Genomic DNA, 8,950 nt, shown 5'->3' with positions numbered 1-8,950 from the left:
AGTGAAAATGTGAAGATAATGTTTTTGTAGCTCGCAGAATGTGTGAGAATTTGATTGATTGTGCACATGAATGTAATGGTACATAACATAACATACGCTTGCAGCAATACAAACTCTATTGCATAGCATTCTGTAGCCCATTACAGGATGCAGAACTGTTCAATACAATACTAGTTTATTCATTTACAAGCTGCATGGAATTTGTATCAGATTCTTTTAGTACATGCATTTAGATATCATTTATGTACAGGCATGATAATGTTATAATGTACATCCTGTCAAAAATATTTTATTTTGTGCCAACGCTACTGGACTGTGGATTCATCACCGATTAACAACGCTTGGCTCCTGTACAAAGGTATAGGAAGAGTTGTTGAAACTCTATTGCATAGCATTCTGTGGCCCATAACAGAATGCAGAACTGTTCAATACAATACTAGTTTATTCATTTACAAGCTGCATGGAATTTGTATCAGATTCTTTTAGTACATGTATTTAGATATCATTTATGTACAGGCATAATGTTATAATGTACATCCTGTCAAAAACATTTTATTTTGTGCCAATTTTCATACATATTTCAGACCTTTGAAGCTGTATGTATTGAGTACACTTTGCACTAACTCTCAGTACAAGTGTGCTCCATAACTTGTATTTTGTGAACCAAAGAATTGAATTGTAGTTAAAAATACCGTAAAATTCCGTCTACAAGCATATATATGCCTCTAAACGAGGTTTTTTTGACACAAGAGACAAGAGGCAGACACTCTCAACAAAAACGTTATTTGGAGTTTGAACAACTATATTACTGATAAAGGCGGCTGTATAAACATGTATATTTGTAAGACCAATCTATTGCAATGTTTTTGAGAAGGGTATTGGCCTTTCATATCTTTTGTTACAAAAAACCCTCGTTTAGAGGCATATATGCTTCTAGACGGAATTCTGCGGTATTTGTTCAGAAACATGTTACAAGTTCACAAAGCTTTATAGCAGTGGCACGCCTTGAAATAAGCAGACTGGAACAAGGAGCAATTTGTTTCTGAACATTGCTCCTGGTTCACTGGGATTTTACAAGAACCAGGAGCAATTTCTGAACAAACAAGGGCAATTTCTAAATAGTAAACCCTTTTGTGCATATACATTGCAACATAACAGCACTACTGCATCAAGTGCAAAACTGGAACCAGGAGCAATTTGTTTTAGAAAATTGCTCCTGGTCCATGTGAATTTGACAAGAACCAGGAGCAATACGAGAGCAAATTTGCTCCCAGCGCCCATTTATTTCAAGGCTGGAGCAGTGGTCATAATGTTTAACTCCTCTTTAAGTTACAAATATTCTTCATTCATCATGACTTCCTGATATGTTTTGGTTATGAATCACCATTATATGTGCTTTCATATAGTCAGCCTGCTACGCTAAATGCGTAAGTCAATCTTACATGTTTCTCATTTTCAATTTTGATTTTCTGAGTAATAAACCCATAATTAATCAAATTTCCAGCCGCATTTTTCATTAACTTGTGGAATACATCTCAGGCTGACGATATGAAACATCTACATGTACCATGTGTACAATGAAGTGGAAGCCATAACTAACGGTGGAGTTTGCCACTTTTGTTGTATTATTAAGTTTCAACACTATACTGGTTTTGTTTAATGTTCATTTTATATTGGGATTACGGGACCCATTAAAATGTGTGAACGAAACTACTACTAAACTTGAAAGAGAGATGCCACTTTGCAGAGTTTTTGCATGAATTTTTGGAAGGCCAAATTTCTGTGCTTTGATATATTTTAGCCTGTTTTTTGGGGACTTTTCCAAATTTACATGCTATGTCAGGCTTTTTTCATCAGTTACATGTATGCTTTTTGAGTAAAAGTGGCACCTCTGATGTACCAGTAATAACAGTGTTTGTGGTTGTTTTGAGATTGATAAAGATTTTCTTAATTGGCCATTGGTAGAGTATTTGATAATAGATTTCTTTTTCTTGTTATTTTTGTTACGGGTTTGTAATTTAGACTAGAATTGATATATTGAAAGCAAAGATTATTGAAATTATATGGTTTCACCAATAAAGGACAATCCTTGGTGTAATATATTCATGAGTTAGACAAGTGTAAAGACTCCATTGAGGAATTGTGAAGCTTCCATAATCCTTCAATAGAAAATTTCTCTGCTATGCTAATTCTGTACAGTTTTACACAATGGATAAACCAAGAGTGAGCTTGATGTCAGACAGGTTTGCATATTATTATTTTTATCATGACACCTACATAAAAGAGCATGATTCCTTTTACATATGCGCTCTTGTCAATACATGCAACTGGGAGGGGTTGACTTTTGGCAGACTGTGTGACCAGCAGCTCGCAATAGCTACGCATTACATAGTACTTACGCTTATCAACAAATGATTGTGTAAAAGGAATTGCATCATACATTTTCTCTGTTACCTGTAATAGAGGACTGCGATATCATGTGCTGATAACACTTTTCAATGGGACACAAGTTGTGCTGCTTGGACATGATGTTGTATCAAGGTCACACAGCATGTATTCCGTACTGAAAGGCCTTGTCACATGATCCGTAAATAAACTGGATTGTCAATAGATATCATTTGTAAAATTTCTTGTAAACAAATCCAAGTGAATATATTGGGTAAAATGATATCACATGATTTCGCACCTCCTAACCCTTCTACACTCCTAAATTTCAAGGGTCATTCAGCTTGAGATAAGCTTAGATTCTTCCAATACATGAGAAATTGAAAATAAGCAATTCCTGTAGACAACCCATCTTAATCAGTTTCCCCTGTTGAAAGACTTACAGCTATAAATATTAAATGCAATATAATTTTCAACAAGGTACAGGAAACACTTTTTTCTTTTATGATGGTTAAAATAATTTGCATAAATTGTTTTTTAGGTAGCAATACGCAATATTTTTTATTTGTTTTACATTTCTTATACTTTGTAAAAAATGATTATGTAGATGTGTTTGTACATTGTATTTATTTTTGATACCTCTGCCCATAATACCAAATAAATGCCAAATGATTTATGCATATTGTTACCAAATAGTGTTGTATCATGACTTATTATTTCTCTGTGATGTTTTACATGTATGCCATAGGTTTTGTGACCAAGGGTGTAACTCAACTTCTTGGAACTATTCTGTTGGGCTGGTAGTAGTGGTAGTAGTAAGTTTGCACAAAATTAGTTGATTTTGGCCCCACCCCCCACTGAAATTCACTATGCCCCCCTCCACCCCGAATGACAAACGAACATTCCATCCAAATGAATGGATCTTGTGAATTGGACGATCTATTAGATGCAAAGTAAAGCATGCGGATCAGGTGAAACATAATTGAATCCCTTTCAACAACAAAAACAAGCTGTGTGTCTGTCTGTCTGTCCCCCTATTTTCTCAGAGACTAGGGGTGGCACGTTCCTCAAACTAGGTGGGTGGGGGCGACCATAGATTTTAGCCCGAGACAGAACAAGTTTGACTAGTCGTATCGTATGGGCATGAAACTTGGTGGGTTCAGTCACCATAAGTCGGGTAATCGTGAGAACCACCAAATACGGGTGACCGCCTAATGTAGAGCATTTGAAAGGTCATTTTGGGGTCACCAGGGGTCATCTGAGGTCAAATTAGTAAGAACTCTCATATTGGCATGAAACTTGGTGGGTATAGTCAACATTTAGAGCTAGATTTTTGGAAGGTCATTTCAGGGTAATCGGAGGTCAAATTATTAAAAACTGTCGTATGGGCATGGAACTTGGTGGGTACAGTCACCATTTTTAGGGATTTTACCCTCAATAAAGAAAGATTATTATTAAACTTTGGGAAGCTCATTTAGGGGTATGAGGTAAAATTAGTATAAACTGTCATATTGGCATGAAACTTGGTGGGTAAAGTCAACATTTAGAGCCAAATTTGGGGAAGGTCATTTCGAAGTCATCTGAGGTCATATTAGTTGTCGTATGGGCATTTTAGGCCTATCTGAGGTCATGTATAAAAACTGTGGTATGGGTAGGCCTATAGCGCCTTGGGCAGTTTGTTCATTGCAACATGATATGCATAGAGTTATGCCTAATCATGACAGCCGAGGACCGCCAAGTCTCTGATATTATGGCTTTGCCCCTGGCCCCAACCAGGGGCCCTAAGGTGGGACAGTAGGCCCCACCCTTGAGACGCTACGCTTGAAACAGAAACCATTTAATCACTATTCGTTTCAGACTGAGACGAATATAGGCCTACCTAAAGGTATATTCGTCTCATGTTTCAGAAAAGTACATGTACCGGTATATAAAAGTCCCAAGTACTAAGTAGTGGATGGAACAGTGCCTAATTTGCATCAATCCAAAATGGTCATGCAGGGGTGAAATTTCAAATTTGGTCAATTGTTAAAAAACATAGCCTACCAATGTATTCCTTTCGTCATAAGGATTCTGAAAAAGTATAATTTGACCTATCTTCGATGTAGGCCTACATTTCTTGAGATATGGGGAGGTCAAATGTGGTTTTAAACAGAGAACTTTGAAATTTCACTCCTGCATAAACGACCATTTTGGATTTATGCAAATTGGGCACTGTTCCACTACTTGGGACTTCTGATTTTGTCTTTACTTAACGCAATTAGCGCTGATTTCCCTTAATTTGATTGGTCTTATTTCATTTATTAATGTGGCTTTTCACATAATTAACATTGAGAATGCCTGGTACGAGCATTGAAGATGGCAAAATACCTTTGGGCATGTTCAAGATGCTGGATATTGCTTGGGTTTTTTCTATCTTTTGATTGATTAAAGAACGCTACTCTGAATGTGTTCCTCTCCTCCTCGTCCCCACTAAAGGAGGAGGAGGAACGTTCATCAATAACATGCATGAGACAAGATGCCTGAAAAAGCAACATCTCGTGTCCGCTTCGCGCTCAGAGAGGAACACTACAAGCTCATCATCGTAGTGTTGGATAGCCATCAAGTGTATTTGATAGCATGGTGACACGTACTCTAGAAATGATCCTTAAAAGTACGGTCTTGGATGATGAGGGATAGAAAATTAAAATGTATTTCCTTGAAAATATATAATCCGTGGTGTTTTAAAACTAGGGCTCGGACTGGCATTCTAGCATCTATGGTTGGTTTTGTACTTTTGTTTCATGTTATTTCATCTGAGTATTAGAATTTAGAGAAGGTCCAAAGACTAGTGCTGATCATAATAATTATTTGTTATCCGTTTATCACACCTATTTGATCATCAAATGATAATTAATTATCTAAATTCTGTCATGAATCTTAGACTGGTGCTGCCTCCAAGCAAGGAATCACTTTTCAGAGCCATTTATGTTAGGCATGGGCGATTCAAATATTATTACATTTCGATAGAAAACGAATCATTCTGCTCTATCGAATTCTAATAAGTTACGGTCACAGTGGTACTCAGTGGCTAACAAAAATCCCCTTAAAACGGATTGGTCGCTTACGTGTAAATTTTTTATCTTCATGTATTTTTGCTGAACCATGAAATGGTATCAGCCTATATTAGTGAATGTTACTAGCTTACTTACTTACTAGCTTACTTACTAGCTTACTAACTGATTAACCATTTGGTCTAAAATGGACATAGGCCTATCTCTAAATGCCACGAAGGTATGACCCCCAAGTGGTGTCATATGAAAGAGAAAAATGTAAAGAATATAATAAATATTTTTCCAAATGTCAGAGGTCATCTAGGGGTCACAGGGGTCAAAAAAGGTCATTTTAACTGAAAATGCTCCGATTGAGCTTAAATTTAAATGCAATGATCCTTATGACATTCTAAACATATTTCAAACATTTTAAAATTTATTTAAGGTCATTAAGGGGTCATAGAGGGGTCAAAGGTCAAGTTTTTCAAAATACTTCAATTGAGCTGAAATTTAAATGCAATGATCCTTATGACATTCTAAACATTTATAATTGAAGACCGAATTAAAAAGACTAGTTTGCGTCTGACGTCAGGACAACGGCGCGGTGTGATTGGTTGCTGTGACCTGCGCAGTACGGCATTTTTGGCCTGGTTGACCATGTGACAGGACATCAGACGCAAAATAGTCTTTTTAATTCGGTCTTCAATAATAAAAAATATTTTAAAATCCATTTAAGGTCATTAAGGGGTCATAAAGGGGTCAAAGGTCAAGTTTTTTCAAAATGCTCCAATTGAGCTGAAATTTATATGCAATGATCTTTATGACATTCTAAACATTTTAAAAACATTTTCAGATTCATTGAAGGTCATTAAGGGTCATAAAGGGGTCAAAGGTCGAGTTTTCCCAAATGCTCCGATTGAGCTGAAATTTAAATGCAATGATACTTATGACATTCTAAACATGTTGAAAATATTTTAAAATTCATTTAAGGTCATTAAGGGGCAATAAAGGGGTGAAAGGTCAGTGCTTCAATTGAGCTGAAATTTAAATGCAATGATTCTTATGACATTCTTAACATGTTTTAAATATTTTAAAATTCATTTAGGTCAAAAGTCAAGTTTTCAAAATGCCAGCTTTCCACGATCAAGGTATATTAAAACGGCAATTAATGAAACGGTCCTTTTTAATTAACACCACTCGGGCGGTCATATCTTCGTAGCATTTCGAGATTATGTCCATTACAGACACCGGGTGACAGTGGTATAGGCCTACCACAATACATGTAAGCTCATGTAGCCTATACTGCCGAAGCCACATGGTTCAGCTATGGTGCGGTTATCGCTCTAGTTATCGCTCTAGTTATTATCAAAACAAAGAAATCACATGGAAAAAACAAAAAAAGCAGCATACAAAAATAGATAACAGTGGTACAACTAAAACATTATACAAGTGAAAAACTTGAGAGTTCCAATTCAAATCTCCATTTTTGCTGAACCATAAAATGGTATCAGCCTATATGAGTGAATGTTACTTACTAGCTTACTAGCTTACTAGCTTACTATCTTACTAGCTTACTTACTAATACTAACTGACTAACCATTTGGTCTGAAATGGACATATCTCTAAATGCCACGAAGGTATGACCCCATGAGTGGTGTCATATGAAAGAGGAAAATATAAAGAATATAATAAAAATATTTTCAAACGTCGGAGGTCATCCAGGGGTCACAGGGGTCAAAAAAGGTCATTTTAACCGAAAATGCTCCGATTGAGCTTAAATTTAAATGCAATGATCCTTATGACATTCTAAACATGTTTAAACCTTTAAAAATTAATTTAAGGTCATTAAGGGATCATAAAGGGGTCAAAGGTCAAGGTTCTCAAAATGCTCCAATTGAGCTGAAATTTAAATGCAATGATCCTTATGACATTCTAATCATTTAAAAAATATTTTAAAATTAATTTAAGGTCATTAAGGGGGTCATAAAGGGGTCAAAGGTCAAGTTTTTCAAAATGCTCCAATTGAGCTGAAATTTATATGCAATGATCCTTATGACATTCTTAACATTTTAAAAACATTTTAAGATTCATTTAAGGTCATTAAGGGGTCCTAAAGGGGTCAAAGGTCAAGTTTTCCAAAATGCTCCGATTGAGCTGAAATTTAAACGCAATGATCCTTATGACATTCTAAACATGTTGAAAATATTTTAAAATTCATTTAAGGCCATTAAGGGTGTCATACAGAGGTCAAAAGTCTAGTTTTCAAAATGCCAGCTTTCCACGTTCAAGGTAGGCCTATATTAAAACGGCAATTAATGAATTTACATTTACAGACTGAAACAGTCTTATTAAAATTAATACTATCCAGCACAGTATTGCTGCTTGATCAGATCGTCAGAGTCATCCGCCTAACTTACCTTGTGTCCTTGCAAAGGGCACAGTGGCTCTAGTTTATTTTATATTCTTCACTTTTCCTCTTTCATTATCACCACTCGGGCGGTCATACCTTCGTAGCATTTCAAGATTATGTCCATTATAGACTCCGGGTGACAGTGGTATTATAGGCCTACCACAATATACTGCTGAAGCCACATGGTTCAGCTATGGTGCGGTTATCGCTCTTGTTTAAAATGCACAGATAATTTACCGGTACCTTTCCTCTTAGCAATATAATATTCGGTATCTTTACGTGTAAAATTCCTTTGCGCTTTAATATAATTCGCACTAGGCCTGTGTTTCTTGTTCAATTAATGATTTCTTTTATGCATTTTTATGCAAGTTTGTATTTCACTGTGTCAGTGTCATATCAGTTAATCGCATTAAGGCTTAAGGGTAGACGAGGTATTATTGGTCGAAGCAACCTAAAAATCGATTTTCATTATCCAGATCAATATATTATTGAAAATTAACACCTGATGTTTTGAAAAAGTTCATTCTACAAACCGTATACTTCGGCAAACTTCCTTAATTTATTGTTGTACGTTTTACAAAAGTGTTGTTGTTTCAGCCCTCTTCACAACGTAACTCATGAACCGCAGCACCTAGTATCTGTGATATTTTAATTCTGCTATACGCTCGCTATGAATTGAGCGATGCAGTTTTTGCCAACATGAAGCTCACTACTATTCGTAAGATGCTGTGAACTACCAAATCACAACAGTTTAAAATAATTAATAACCTTAAACCTGTGACTGCTTTACGAGAAAAGGCAACTCGGAGGTGGAGAGGCTCCGCTCCGACGACTTTCGAAGTAACGGGGTGTGCTTTAGGCCCGGGGGCACTCCAACTTTGGAGGTGACGCGTATGTAGGGCTGTTAAGAGCCCCCTTTTCAGCATCGCTGTCACCCAAAGACCCCATATTTTTTACGAACACATGCTCTGTCCATGCTCTGTCACCCAAAGACCCCTATTTTTCCATTTGATCTGTCACCCAAAGACCCTTGCAAGTCCAATTTGAACAGCAACTTTCATTTATCATGGATTTTGTTACTTATTTTGAAAAAACAAGGAAATTTGAAGCCATTTAGAACTAAATA

At 36.3% G+C, this 8,950-nt stretch overlaps 1 non-coding gene across 1 annotated transcript; it reads right to left on the bottom strand.

The window, feature by feature from the left end:
* Positions 1–4,818: 4,818 nt before the first annotated feature.
* On the bottom strand, positions 4,819–5,045 carry LOC140136666 (small nucleolar RNA U3). Its single transcript, XR_011856726.1, has one exon. It is a non-coding gene; the product is annotated as a small nucleolar RNA U3 (small nucleolar RNA).
* Positions 5,046–8,950: the final 3,905 nt, after the last annotated feature.

Source organism: Amphiura filiformis, chromosome 16, assembly GCF_039555335.1.
Source record: "Amphiura filiformis chromosome 16, Afil_fr2py, whole genome shotgun sequence".
Taxonomy (NCBI): Eukaryota; Metazoa; Echinodermata; class Ophiuroidea; order Amphilepidida; family Amphiuridae; genus Amphiura; species Amphiura filiformis.
This window is presented reverse-complemented; position numbering and strand designations above follow the sequence as displayed.